General features: G+C 36.4%; 1 long non-coding RNA gene across 5 annotated transcripts in view; it reads right to left on the bottom strand.

The window, feature by feature from the left end:
* Window positions 1-13,609, bottom strand: part of LOC105475384 (uncharacterized) — a 41,290-nt gene extending 27,681 nt beyond the window's left edge. The window contains exons 1-3 of one of the 5 annotated variants that reach the window (XR_011622081.1): window positions 13,435-13,609; window positions 11,625-11,809; window positions 4,162-4,220 (exon numbers count right to left, since the gene is read on the bottom strand). This is a non-coding gene — a long non-coding RNA (uncharacterized lncRNA). The remainder of the gene's footprint in view (window positions 1-4,161; window positions 4,221-11,624; window positions 11,810-13,434) is intronic. The other 4 variants (XR_011622082.1, XR_983306.3, XR_011622080.1 and 1 more) reach the window with 4 other exon arrangements.
* Between the last annotated feature and the right edge of the window lie 1,295 nt (window positions 13,610-14,904).

Below are 14,904 nucleotides of genomic sequence, written 5' to 3'. Positions count from 1 at the left end.
TCTGTCAAAGGATCTGTGATTTTTTTCAATTCTCCTGGTACATTCCTGTTGTGGTCCTTGGAACAAAAGTTCACAGTGTGAATTGCCACACACTGTTCTCTCCAGCCAAGAGGGAGATGCTCACTAGCCCTGCCTCCTTTCTGCTCACTAGCCCTGCCTCCTTCCTGACATCTCAGCACCCCCCGCCTTTTTTTTTAGTGTGTTGTAATGGAATAGAGTGGCAAATGTCTTAACATGCCATATTCAGTTTTGATATGAAGGTTCACTCAGCATTATAAAAGGATTTGGGCAATTTTCCCTTTCCTGCTATTCTCTAGAATAAATTAAATAGAGTTTTTTTGTCTTTAAATTTATGATAAGAAGGGCGACCAATTAAGCCATTTGTACTTTAGACTTATGTGTGCCTCCTCCTTTGTTTTTTTTGCAGGGACCTGGGGAGGTATGAAAATTTTATGATATTTCTGCAGAAGTTACTGATATATTCTGATTTCTATTTTTTTTCTTAAGACCTTTTTTGGTCATATTTATGTTCTTACGGCATTTTAACATTTATCTGTTTTAGTGCGTAGGTGTGTACATAGCTTATTGGTATAAATTAAATTATAGTATTATCTCATGTTTTTTGATGCTGTTTGCATTTTTCTTATTATATATCTTATGTGCAGTTATGCCTCGCCTTTCCTTTGTGGATATTTATAATAATCTTTTCTCCCTTGCTCTTTTTTAAAATTCATCTTGTTAAAAGTTTGTCTATTTATTTCTTTCAAAAACAGTTATAGTTTTGTTAATCAGCTCTTTCCTTTCATTGTTTCATATGCTAATAGCTTCTGCTCTTATTATGCATTTTCTTCTAGATTTTTCATGTTTATTTTATGAGATTTTCCCTAATTTCTTGTGGTAAAATATTAGTAATTAATTATCATCCTTTTTGATTTTAAAAATGGATTATATTGCTCAGTATTTATAAATATTTTGTTTCCATTATAATTAATTTTTAGTCATTGATTTCTTTAGGATGATTTTATAATAGTCACTTATTCTTTCATTTATTTGATATTCATTTTTCTTTCTTTGCATATTAAAATCCCTTCTCCACTCAGTTTCCTCCATTATTTTTATTTCCTGGAGTACACAAATTGTTCATTAAAAGCAAAAATATAAGAACTACTACTACTAATTATTATTAATCTAAATCAATCTAATACTTAATCTAAATGATAGAAGCTTATGTAATTCTTATTCCTGAAGTATTTATAACACTCACTTCACTTATTGAGTAATGTGGCAAAAATAGTTTTCACTGTCTTTGTTCCCTTATTCAAGTTTTCAACATATTACAGACAATTTGATAAAAGAAATACAAAAGAGATGCTATCATCTATCCATTAACATTTTAATTATTCCCATTTCGTGGTAATCATCATTAAATGAGCTAAATGTAGAAAAGAGAGAGAGAAAAAAAGGAAAGCTAGCAAAAGGCAAAAAACCAAGCTATTTCAATTTTATTTTGCCCCTAATAATTCTGGTCAGAGATAAGGGTTGTGTGCTCTTCTGATAAGCATTAAAGTAAAGCAATTTTCTCTGACACTTCACCTAAGAGAAGTGTTCAGTTAGAGTGACATGCTTCCTGTTTCAGGATATTTTATTTTAGTGATGTTGGTATTTATTTGAAGCAGGGAATGAATGCAAATACTTTTCTTTCAATATTCTGAACTAGTAATCTTTCCAATAGCAGTCACATTGGGAAAAATACTGCATGTTTATGTTGCAGGAATATGAGCTAATAATTTTACCTCTTAATTTATGATCAACATTTTAATTTTAAAAAGCATATGAAGTTTATATTTTGAGGTATTTGGAATACTTATGAGATCACAAGAATAATTTATTTTCAATTTTTTGATTTAATGAAATTTGAAAGAATTTTGAGCCTCAAATTTCAAGTTAACATTGAAAGTTAAAAGTATATAGTTGTGACTATTGTTACCAATGTTAATAAAAACGCAAAATTTTAGTGGCTAACAGGAGATACTGCAATTTGAAACATAATGCTTTCTTTGTTAAATGATGCTTTATACTATAAATTCATAGAAAATTATATTCAGAAGAATACATCTGAGTGTAATGCTTTTTAAAAATAGGATATGGCATGCATTATCTATTTCCTATTTCTTTTGTTTTCTTTCTTTTCTATTTTTTTGGAGATGAAGTCTCCCCTTTGTTGCCCAGGCTGGAGTAGAGTGCAATGGCATGATCTTGGCACACTGCAGCCTCCGCCTTCCCGGTTCAAGTGATTCTCTTGCCTCAGCCTCCTGAGTAGCTGGAATTACAGGCATGCACCACCACACCCGGCTAAGTTTGCATTTTTAGTAGAGATGGGGTTTCACCATATTGGCCAGGCTGGTCTTGAACTCCTGACCTCAGGTGATCTGCCCACCTTGGCCTCCCAAAGTTCTGGGATTACAGGCATGAACCATCGCGCCCAGCCATCTTCCTATTCTATAAAATCTATCTCAGAAATAAAACTATTAAGTACATCTAATTTAAAATATTTATTCTTTCTTACATACAACTCCCTTTGTGTTATGCAGTACTTTCACATTAAAAATTTACAGGCCGGGCGCGGTGGCTCAAGCCTGTAATCCCAGCACTTTGGGAGGCGGAGACGGGCGGATCACAAGGTCAGGAGATCGAGACCATCCTGGCTAACAAGGCGAAACCCCGTTTCTACTAAAAAGTACAAAAAACTAGCTGGGCGAGGTGGCGGGCGCCTGTAGTCCCAGCTACTTGGGAGGCTGAGGGAGGAGAATGGCGTGAACCCGGGAGGCGGAGCTTGCAGTGAGCTGAGATCGGGCCACTGCACTGTAGCCTGGGCGACAGAGCGAGACTCTGTCTCAAAAAAAAAAAAAAAAAAAAAGAATTTACAGTAACCGAGAGCTATTTTTGAAGTTTTAAAGTAGCAGTGACCAACACAGAATATTCATTTTGAATAAAATATACTCACCTTGAATCTGCAAAATGCTATTAAATTGTTAATTTTCAGGAAATTTATTTGTAAGCAGAGCATTTGTACTTGAAATCTCCATTTAAAAAAAAATCACTTATTATGAATAAAGTATGATAACATTTTTTTCAGTCTAAGGCAGTAAATGTACCCCTTTAAAAGTCAGCTTTTTAATATAATCATGAAGATCTAAGCACTTAAAGAAGAGAAAGCTTTCCAAATCCAGGATAAGAGAGAAGACTAAAATTTGTTAACTGTCCTGTTAATCTTTGACTGGCCTTTCTAGTTATCTGAATGAGGCCTAGACAATTCTTTTTCTTACTTAACTTTAATACTATAACTACATTTGAATGTTTGCCTATGATAGAGCTAGCCAAGTATCTATTATGAAAATGGGAACTTAATAAATTTATAATAAACTTAATAAATGATTCTTAGTTTAACAGAAAATGTTACTTATATGAGTCCAAGGAATTCTTTTTATTTATATTTTAAGTTATTTTACAAAAATACTCTTTGAACATTGTTTAGACTACAGTCTGAAACATTTCTTTTCCACTTTAAATGAAGTTTTAACATGATTTCCCTAATGTTACATGGTAAGCTCAAGATGGCAGGGTTGTTTGCTTTATTCACTGATATATTCCAAGTTCCGGCATAGTGTTTGGAACATTGTGGGAACTCAGTAACTATCTGTTTAATTTATGAATGTATAAAATACATTTTAGATAAATGTTATATCATTAAAACAAAAAGAAAAATGCAGTGCACCTTCTGCAAAAAATTGAAGACCAGAGTCCTTTGTTAGTTTTTATCAGAAATGAGTTGTTTTTTGTTTGTTTGTTTCAACATTTTGGCAAATTTAGATATAACTGGAAGCACTATGGATTTTCAATGTTTGCTTAATAGAGTCATTGGGTGAACATATAATCTAAGATATCACCTTGATAACAGGTATTTGCTACTTTTCCATTTGTTAGAAACATGGCACTTTCACAGGCATTTTTGACTTGTCACATAGACCATACTAACCTAACAAAACATTTTAAAGTGTCTGAAAACTTGTACAATATCTTGTGTCTTGATCTGTTTTGTACTGTAATAACAAAATATCTGAGACTGAGAAAATTTTAATAAACAGAAATGTATTGTCTTACAGTTCTGGAGGCTGGGAAGTCCATGATCAAGGCACAGGCATTTGCTAAGGCTCTTCTTGCTGTGTCATCACATGGCAGAAGGTGGAAGGGTAAAGAGACAAAAGGGGCTGAACTCATCCTTTTAAAATGGCATTAACCCACCCATGAGGGCTTTGCTTTATGGTGATTTGCCTAATTACCTCAACGGTCCCACCTCTTAATATTGTTACATGACAATTACATTTTAAAATGAGTTTTGAAGGAAAAAAATTCTCCCATGTTATCTTTTCACCCTTAGCCCCCCAGAACTCATGTTCCTTTCACATACAGAATACATTCATTCCATCCCAGTGGCCCCAAATGCTGAGGTTCTGTAGATATTCTATGGCCTTTTCTGGAAATTTTTCTGTCCTCAAGGCTGTAGCATTCTGGGCTTATAGTGGGAGTGGCAACCCGAAAGATTTCTGAAATGCCTTCAGGGTTATCCTCCCATTGCTTTAATGAATTATACCTGGTTTCCTTTATTCATAGTAATCTTTTTATCACATGTTGACTTGGCTACATCCTTGGTTTTCCCTCCTAAACATACTTCTTTATTCTTTACATGGCCAGGCTGATAATTTTCCTAGTTTTTACAATCTTGTCCCCTTTTAATTATAAATTCTGTCTTGCATTTTACTATATGCAGTTGAGAAGTCATGTAGCACTCTGAGTGCTTTGCTACTTAGATATGTATTTCACCTGATATCCTAGGTCATGCTCTTAAATCCTGCCTCCATAAAGCTCTAGTGCATGTATAAAATTCAACAAAGTTCTTTGCCACGTTACAACAAAGATGGCTTTTCTTTCCATTTCCAATACCTTGTTCCTTATTTCCATGTGAAATCTTGTCAGAATTGCCTTCATCATTTATTTTTCTGCCGCTATCCTGGTCATGACCACTTAAGTAATCTCTAAGAACTTTCAGACTTGTCCTATAGCTCTCTTCTTCTGTGTCCTCACCAGAATCGCACTAATACTCCATTTATGGCAATCTAGGCATTTTCTAGCTTGCTCCTCCAAATTCTTAGAGCTTCTACACATTACCCAGTTCAAAGCTGCTTTCACATTTTTAGGTATTTGTTGATAGCAACACCACACTCTTGGTAACAATTTTCTGTTACGGTACATTTTGTGTGGCTATAACAGAATATCTGAGAATTAGTAACTTATAGTAAACATAAATAATTTTTCTCAAAGTTATGGGGCCTGGGAAATCCATGGCACTGGGATCTGGAGAGGGCCTTTCTGCAGGATTATCACATGGAGAAAATGGAACGACAAAGAAAAGAAAGGGACACAAACTCATCTTTTTATAACAGAATAACCCTACTCATGAGGGCAGAACCCCCATGGTTTAATCACGTCTCAAAGGTCCCACCTCTTCATACTGTTGTTAAAGGTAGTTAGATAGGCATTAGTGGGGAAGGAGAGCGCTCTTCCCCCACCCACTAGGAATGTCAGATGCTGTTTCAATGATTATTACACTGCCTCCCTAAAAATGATAATTTGGCAGCCACAAGGAGAGACAATCTCCTGATGACCCAAAGTTTTAATTGTGGGTCATCAGACAATCTCCTGTCTTGTGGGTCATCAGACATCTCCTGATGACCCACAATTAAAGTGTTAATTGAATGCAGATGCTAGGAAGAAGAAACTTCCTGGGCACATGCACTAAGAGACAAAATGGTGAATTATGATGTTCCAGGTACACTGCACTTTAAAAAGGGAAGAAAGACTCAGATGGGCATGCATACAACTATACAACTTTCTAATCACACTGCGTGTGCTAAATTTCCAAGGGTAAGGAGGGCACTGCTTATGCAGGAAGCCCACCCTAGGGTAACAACCATGGGAAAGAGGTAAGCCTATAAAGCCCTAAGATCAAGGTTAAACATCCCTTTTTGACATTTAGATGTCCTCTTGGATCTCTTCCAAGAGAACTTTCCTTTCTTTCCTATTCTAAAGCCTTTTTAAATAAACTTCCACTCCTGCTCTGAAACTTGCCTTTGTCTCTTCTTTTGCTTAAAACATCTTGGACATTTATATTCGTAAAAATTTCACAATGTGGCCAGCAATTATATTATATTTAATTTCTATCTTTCTATTTAATATGAAAATCTATGAATGTTAGTAGCCAACACATAGATTTGTTGTTCAGCATTTATAAAGTTCACCAGAAGCACTTACATTTTATGTGTTGATTGGAATAATACCACATTAGCCCTGATTTACAAATGTAATTTAACAAAGATAACATCTGCAGTAAGGCAACAAGATTATACAAGGTCACTTTGTTTCTTAATATATGTGGCAAGAATTGTTTTATAAATTTTCTTACTAGTATTTTTATGCTTCCCATCAATGCTTAATCAGCTGGATATGAGTTAATGTCTTCATAGTGCTTAGAAGGTCACATATATTTTAAAACTTTTTTCTAACTTTTGAGATACATACTTAGTATGTATATTCACACATTCTGCAAGTTTTGTAGTACAACAATTTTGACTGCTGGTGCTCGAAGGTTTGCTGACAGCAACCACTTTACAGTTTAATTTATCTTATAATTAATGTTTACCTAATGGTATAATATGTGTGGGGTACATTGAGTTTTTCTGAAGTAGGATTTAAAAAAAATTGTGGGTACACAGTAGGTGTGTATATTTATGAGGTGTATGAGATGTCTTGATACAAACATGAAATGTAAAGTAAGCACATCATAAAAAAATGGGTTATCCATACCCTCAAGCATTTATTCATTGAGTTGCAAACAATCCGATTACACTCTTTGTGTTATTTTAAAAGGTACAGTTGTTATTGACTATAGTCACCCTGTTGCGCTATCAAATACTAGGTCTTATACTTTCTTTCCATTTTTTTGTACTCATTAACTATCCCTATTTCCCCCTCAGCCCCCTACTCCCCTTTCTAGCCTCTGATAAACATCTTTCTACTCTCTCTGTCCATTAGTTCAACTGTTTTGATTTTTAGATCCCACAAATAAATGAGAACATGTGGTGTTTGTCTTTCTGTGACTGGCTTATTTCACTTAACATAATGATCTCCAGTTTCATACATGTTGCAAATGACTGGATCTCATTCTTTTTTTATGGCTGAATAGTACCACATTTTCTTTATTCATTCATATGTTGATGGACACTTAGGTTGCTTCCAAATCTTAGCTAATGAAAACAGTGCTACAACAAACGTAGGACTGCAGATATGTCTTCAATGTACCAATTTCCTTTCTTTTGGGTGTATACCCAGCAGTGGGATTGCTGGATGATATGTTAGCTCAACATTTAGTTTTTTGAGGAACCTCCAAATTGTTCTCCATAGTGGTTGTATCAATTTACGTTTCCACCAACAGAGTACAAGTGTTCTCTTTTCTGCAAATCCTCACCAGCATTTGTTATTGCCTGACTTTTGGATATAAGCCATTTTAACTAGGGTAAGCTGCTATCTCGTTGCAATTTTGACTTGCGTTTCTCTGATGATCAGTGCTGTTTGCACTGTTTCATATACTTGTTTTTCATTTATATGTCTTCTTTTGAGAAATGACTACGCAAATATTTTGCCCATCTTTTAATCAGAGTATTAAATTTTTTTCTTATTCAGTTATTAGAAATCCTTGTGTATTCTGGTTATTACCCCTTGTCATATGGGTAGTTTGCAGATAATTTTTCCCATTGTGTGGGTTGTCTTTTCATTTTGTTGATTGTATACTTTTCTGTGCAAAAGCTTTTTTACTTGATGTGATCACATTTGTTCATTTTTGATATGTTTGCTATGCTTGTGGGGTACTGCTCAAGAAATTTTTGCTCAGACCAATGGCCCGAAGATTTTCCCCAATGTTTTCTTGTAGTAGCTTTATGGTTTGAAGTTTTAGATTCAAGTCTTCAATCCATTTTAATTTTATTTTTGTATATGGCAAGAGATAGGGGTCTAGTTTCACTTTTCTGCATATAGATATCCAGTTTTCCCTGCACTGTTTATTGAAGAGACTGTCTTTTTCCCATTGTATGTTATTGGCACCTTTGTCAAGAATGAGCTCACTGTAGGTGTGTGGACCTTTTTCTGGGTTCTCTATTCTGTTCCAAAGAATAAGCTCACTGTAGCTGTGTGGGCCTATTTCTGGATTCTCTATTCTGTTCCATTGGTCTATGTCTGTTTTTACGCCAGTGCCATGCTGGTTTGGTTACTATAGCTCTGTAGTATAATCTGAAGCCAGTTTTGTTCTTTTGGATTAGAATAGCTTTGACTACTCTGGTTCCATATAAATTTTAGGATTGTTCTTTCTATTTCTTTGAAGAATGTCATTGGTATTTTGATACAGATCTCATTGAATTTGTACATTGCTTTGAGTAAAATGGACATTTTAACAAGATTGATTCTTCCAATCCATGAACACAGAATATGTTTCTATTTTTTGGTGTCTTCTTCAATTTTTTAAATTAGTGTTTAATAAGTTTCATTATAGAGGTCTTTCATTTCTTTATTACGTTAATTCCTTGGTATTTAATTTTGTGTCTGGCTATTGTAAATGGGATTACATATAAAATTTCTTTTTCATGTTATTCACTGTTGGCATATAGAAATGGTACTGAATTTGTATGTTGATTTTGTATCCTGCAACTTTACTGAATTTGCTTATCAGTTCTAATAATTTTCTTGTGGAGTCTTTAGTTTTTTTTTCCAAATAAAAGATTATATCATGAGCAAACAAGAATATTTTGACTTCTTCCTTTCCAATTTGGAAGCCCTTTATATCTTTTTCTTGTCTGATTGCTCTAGCTAGGACTTCCACCACTATGTTCAATGATAGCAGTGACAATGTGCAACTTTGTCATGTTTCAAATCTTAGGGGAAAGATTTTCAGTTTTTTCTCATTCAGTATAAGCTAGTATGGGTCTGTCATACATGGCTGTATTATGTTTACGCATGTTGCTTCTATTCCCAGTTTTTTCCAAAGGTTTTTTTTTTTTTTTATGATGAACAGATGCTGAATTTTGTTAAATGCTTTTCAGCATCAATTAAAATGATATTATTGTTTTTATCCTTCATTCTGTTGATGTGATGTATCACATTGATTGATTTGCATATGTTGAACAATCATTGCATTCAGGGATAAATCTCACTTGGTCACGTCAAATAATCTTTGTTGAATTTGGTTTGCTAGTATTTTGTTAAGGATATTTGAATCAATATGCATCAGAAAAATTGGCCTGTAGTTTTCTTTTATTTTTGATGTGTCTTTGACTGATTTTGGTATCAGGGTAATACTGGTCTCATTGAATGAATTGGGAAGTAGTCCTTCTTTCTCTATTTTTCAGAATATTTTGAGTTGGATTGGTATTAGTTCTTTAAATGTTTGGTAGAACTCAGCAGTGATGCCTTCAGGTCCCAGGCACTTCTGTACTTGGAGACTTTTTATTAGAGCTTTGATCTCATTACTTGTTATTGGTCTGTTCAGGTTTTGGATTTCTTGTTCAATCTTTGTAGGTTGTATGTGTCTAGGAATTCTTTTATTACTTCTACATTTTCAAATTTATTGGCATATAGCTGCTCACAGTAGACACTAATAATCCTTTGAATTTCTGCAGTATCAGTTTTAAAGTCTCCTTTCTTATTTCTTATTTTATTTTTTTGGGTTTTCTCTTTTTTTGTCTTGGACTGGCAAAAGTTTTGCCAATATTTTTAATGTTTCAAAAAAACAACTTTTTGTTTCATTGATCTTTTGTAACTTTTTTCATTTCAACTTCATTTTTTTCTCCTCTGATCTTTGTTCTTTCTTTTCTTTTACTAATTTTGAGCTTGGTTTCCTCTTGCTTTTCTAGTTCCTTAAAGTGCATTGTTATATTGTTTAACTGAAGTTTTTCCTTTTTTTAATACCGTCACTTATAGGCTATAAATTTTTCTCTGAACACTGCTTTTGCTGTATCCCATAGGTTTTGATATGTTGTGTTTCCATTATCATTTGTTTCACATTATCATTTTCACTTAATTTCTTTACTCACCCATTGGTCATTCAAGAGCATGTTCATTTCCATATATTTGTATAGTTTCTAAAATTCCTCTTATTAGTTATTAATTTCTAGTTTTATTCCATTGTGGTCAGAGAATATGCTTGATATAATTTCAATGTTTTTGAATGTTTAAAGACTTGTTTTGTGATCTAACCTATGGCCTATCCTTGAGAATGATTCATGTGCTGAGGAAAGAATGTGCATTCTGCAGCTCTTGGATGACACATTCTGTAAATATCTATTAGATTTATTTTTTTCTAAGTGAAGATTAAGTCTCATGTTCTTTGTTTATTTTCTGTCTAGAAGATCTGCTCAATGCTGAAAGCATGGTGTTGAAGTCTCCAGCTATTATTGTATTGGGGCCTATCTCTTTAGCTCTAATAATATTTCCTTTATATATCTGGGTACTCCAGTGTTGGGAGCATATATATTTAAAATTGTTATATCCTCTTGTTGGACTGACCCCTTTGTCATTATATAGTGACCTTACTTGTCTCTTCCTATAGTTTTTTTTCTTGCATCTATTTTGTCTGATAGAAGCATAGTGATTCCTGCTCTTTCATGGTTAACATTGGCATAAAATATCTGTATTTTTAGTCTATATCTGTATCCATCTCTTTCTTTTTAGGCTGAAAGAGATGGATATAGATAATTACCCTGAGAGTGGGTAATTATAAAGGAAACAGGTTTAATTGACTCACAGTTCTGCAGGCTTAACAGGAAGCATGAGTAGGAGGCCTCAGGAAACCTACAATGATGGCAGACAATGAAGGGGAAGCAGGCACCATCTTCACAATGTGGCAGGAGGGAGTGTGAGCATGTGAAGGAGGAAAAACTATCATTTATAAAACTATCATATCTTGTGAGAATTCACTTACTAGCACAAGAACAGCATGGGGAAACCATCCCCATAATCCAATCATTTCCCTCCCTCAACACATGGGGATAACAATTCGAGATGTGATTTGGGTAGGGACACAGAGCCAAACCACATCACAGTCTTTCTGTGTCTTTGTAGATGAGATGTGTTTTTTGTAGGCAACAGGATCAGTGGGTCTTGTTTTTCCATCCATTCAACTAGTCTATGTCTTTTGATTGGATAATTTATTCTGTTTACATTCAATGGTATTATTTATAAGCAAGGATTTATTCCTGCCATATTGTTATTTGTTTTCTGGTTGCTTTGTGGCCTTCTCTTCCTTTGTTCTTTCCTTCCTGTCTTCCTCTAGTGGAGATGATTTTCTATGATGATATAATTTAGTTTTTTGCTTTATTTTTTGTGTATCCAAGTATGTTTTTTGGTTTGAAGTTAACACAAGGCTTACAAATACTCTCTTATAACCCATTATTTTAACCTAATAACAACTTAACACTATTTGCATAAGTAAACAAACAAAAAGTAAACTAATAAAAACTCACCTTAGTTTTGTCCTCCCACTTTTTAATTTTTTTGTTTCTATTTATGTCTTACTGTACTATGTCTTGACAAGATGTTGTATTTATTTTTTTATTGGGTCATCATTTAGTCTTTAGCCTTATTTAGTTCATTTGGTGAGGTCATGTTTTTCTGGATGGTTTTGATGTTAGTAGATATTCTTCAGTGTCTGTACATTAAAGAGTTAGGTATTTATTAGCAGCCATTCTTATTGGGAAGGCTTTCCAGATACTTGAAATAACTTGGGTGTTATGATTGAAGATGTTTCTGCTTTAGTGGGAACCTTAAGCTCAGTAATGCTGTGGCCTTGCAAACTAGTAGAGGTCCCAGCTTGATGGTCTTGGACAAGATCTGGGATAATTTTCTGCATTACCAGGCAGAGACTCTTGTTCTCTTCCCTTAATTGTCTCAAACATATAGAATCTCTCTCTTCATTCTGAGCCACATAAACCTGGGGGTGGAGTGACACAAGCACCCCAGTGGCCACCACAACTATTACTTCACTCGGTCAGACCTGAAGCCAACACAGTAGTGCATCTCTCCCAAGGCCTCCTATAGCCACTCCCTGGCTACTGCTTATGTTCGCTTTACAATCAGCAGGTGGCAAAGCCAGCCAGGCCTGTGTCCTTCCCTTCAGGGTGGCAAGGTCCCCTAGGCCCAGGGTGGGTCCAGAAATGGACCGACAATTGAACACAATTGCTGTGTTCTCCCTCCCCCAGGACCCAGGGACGGTCTCAGCATCATGCTGTGATTGCCAGGGGTGGGGAAGGGGTGACATCAGTGTTTCAGGACTGTTTTTTCATATTGCTTCAGTGCCCCTTTCAGTGATATGATATTAAAACCAGGTACTATGAGTGCTCACCTGATTTTTGATTCCTATGAAGTTGTTCTTTTCTTTGCCATTTGAGAATCAGAGACTAGAGTAAAAAATCTTAGAAGTCCACCTGGTATTTTATTGTATTATGGCTGAGTTGGCACTCAAACAATAAGATGCAATCCTTCCCACACTTCCCTTCCCTTTCCAAAGGCAGAGGAGCCTCACCTCATAGTCACCATCACCCCTGGCCTCAAGGAGTACTGCCAGTCTACCACCAATGTTCCCATAAGGCCCAAAATTTCTCACGTCAGCTTGTGGTGAATGTTGCATAGCTTGGAACTCACCCTTCAGGTAGTTAGCTTCCCTCTGGCCCAGGAAAGGTCCAGTATTTCATCCAAGAGTCAAGTCCTAAAATTGGTGTATTAATCCCTTCTCATATTGCTAATAAAGACATACCTGAGACTGGGAAATTTATACAGGAAAGAGATTTAATTGACTCAGTTCTACATGACCGGGGAGGCCTCACAATCATGCGGAAAGCAAATGAGCAGCAAAGTCACATCTTATCTGGCATCAGGCAAGCTCATATGTGCAGGAGAGAATTCCCCTTTATAAAACCATCAAATCTTGTGAGACTTATTAGCTATCCGGAGAACAGCATGGGAAAGATCCACCCTCATGATTCAATTCAATTACTTCCCACCAGGTTCTTCCCATGACATATGGGACTTAGGGGAGCTACAATTTAAGATTTGGTTGTGTACACAGCCAAACTATATTATTCTCACCCAGCCCCTCCTAAATCTCATGTCCTCACATTTCAATATTCATTATGCCTTCTCATCAGTCCCCCAAAGTCTCAATTCATTTAAGCATTAACTCAGAAGTCCACAGTCCAAAGTCTCATCCAAGACAAAGCAAGTCCCTTCTGGCTATGAGCCTGTAAAATCAAAAGCAAGTTAGTGTTAGTTACTTACTAGATACAATGGGGATACCGGAATTGGGCAAATACAGTCATTCCAAATGGGAGAAGTTGTGCAAAACAAAAGGGCTCCAGGCACCATGCAAGTCTGAAATCCAGTAGGGAATCATTAAACCTTAAAGTTCCAAAATGATCTCCTTTGACAACACATCTTATATCAAAGTCATTGTGATGCAAGAGGTGGGCTCCTACAGCTTTGGGCAGTTCTGCCTCTGTGACTTTGCAAGGTACAGCCCCATTTCTGGTTGCTTTCATGGACTGGCATTGAGTGTCTGCAGCTTTTCTAGGTGCAGGGTGCAAGCTGTTGGTGGATCTACTATTCTGGGGTCTGGAGGACAGTAGCCCTTTTCTCACAGCTCCACTAGGCAGTGCCAAGACTCTGTGTGGAGGCTCCAACCCCACATTTCCCTTCTGCACTGCTCTAGTAGAGGTTCTCCATAAGGGCCCCGCCCCTGAAGCACACTTCTGCCTGGGCATCCGGGCATTCCACACATCCTCTGAAATCTAGGCAGAGGTTTCCAAACCTCAATTCTTGACTTTTGTGCACCTGCAGACTCAATTTCACATGGAAGGTGTCAAGGTGTGGGGCTTGCACCCTGTTGGGCCATGGCCTGAGCTGTACCTTGGCTCCTTTTAGCCATGGCTAGAGCAGCTGGGACACAGGGCACCAACACTGAGGCTGTATACATGGAGGAATGGGGGGAGCCCTGGGCCCATCCCATTACATCATTTTATACTCCTAGACCCCAGGGCCTGTGATGGGAAGGGCTGTCACAAAGGCTTCTGATATGCCCTAGAGATGTTTTCCGAATTTTCTTGGTGATTAACATTGGCCTTCTCATTACTTATGCAAATTTCTGCAGTGGGCTTGAATGTCTCCGCAGAAAATGATTTTTTTTTCTTTACTGTTGCATTGTCAGGCTGCAAATTTTCCAAACTTTTATGCTCTGCTTCCTCTTGAACACTTTGCCATTTAGAAATTTCTTCCACCAGATACCCTAAATCATCTCTCAAGTTCAAAGTTCCACAGGTCTCTAGGGCAGGGACAAAATGCTGCCAGTCTCTTTGTATAGCAATAGTGACCTTTACTTCAGTTATCAACAAGTTTCTCATCTCCATTTGAGATCACCTCAACCTGTACTTCATTGTCCATCACACTATCAGCATTTTGGTCAAAGCCATTCAACAAGTCTCTAGGAAGTTCCCGCATCTACCTGTCGTCTTCTGAACCCTCCAAACTGTTCCAACCTCTGCCTATTACCCAGCTCTAAAGTTGCTTCCACATTTTCAGGTATCTTGATGGCAGCACCCCACTCTACTGGTACCAGTTCACTGTATGAGTCTGTTCTCATGCTGCTAATAAACACATACCAGAGACTGAGTCTGGGTAATTTATACAGGAAAGAGGTTTAATTGACTCACAGTTCAGCATGGCTGGAGGTCTCACAATCATGGTGGAAGGCAA

Source organism: Macaca nemestrina, chromosome 4 (assembly GCF_043159975.1).
Source record: "Macaca nemestrina isolate mMacNem1 chromosome 4, mMacNem.hap1, whole genome shotgun sequence".
NCBI classification, from domain to species: domain Eukaryota; kingdom Metazoa; phylum Chordata; class Mammalia; order Primates; family Cercopithecidae; genus Macaca; species Macaca nemestrina.
Note: the sequence above shows the minus strand (reverse complement) of the source record. Positions and strands in the feature narration are given on the sequence as shown.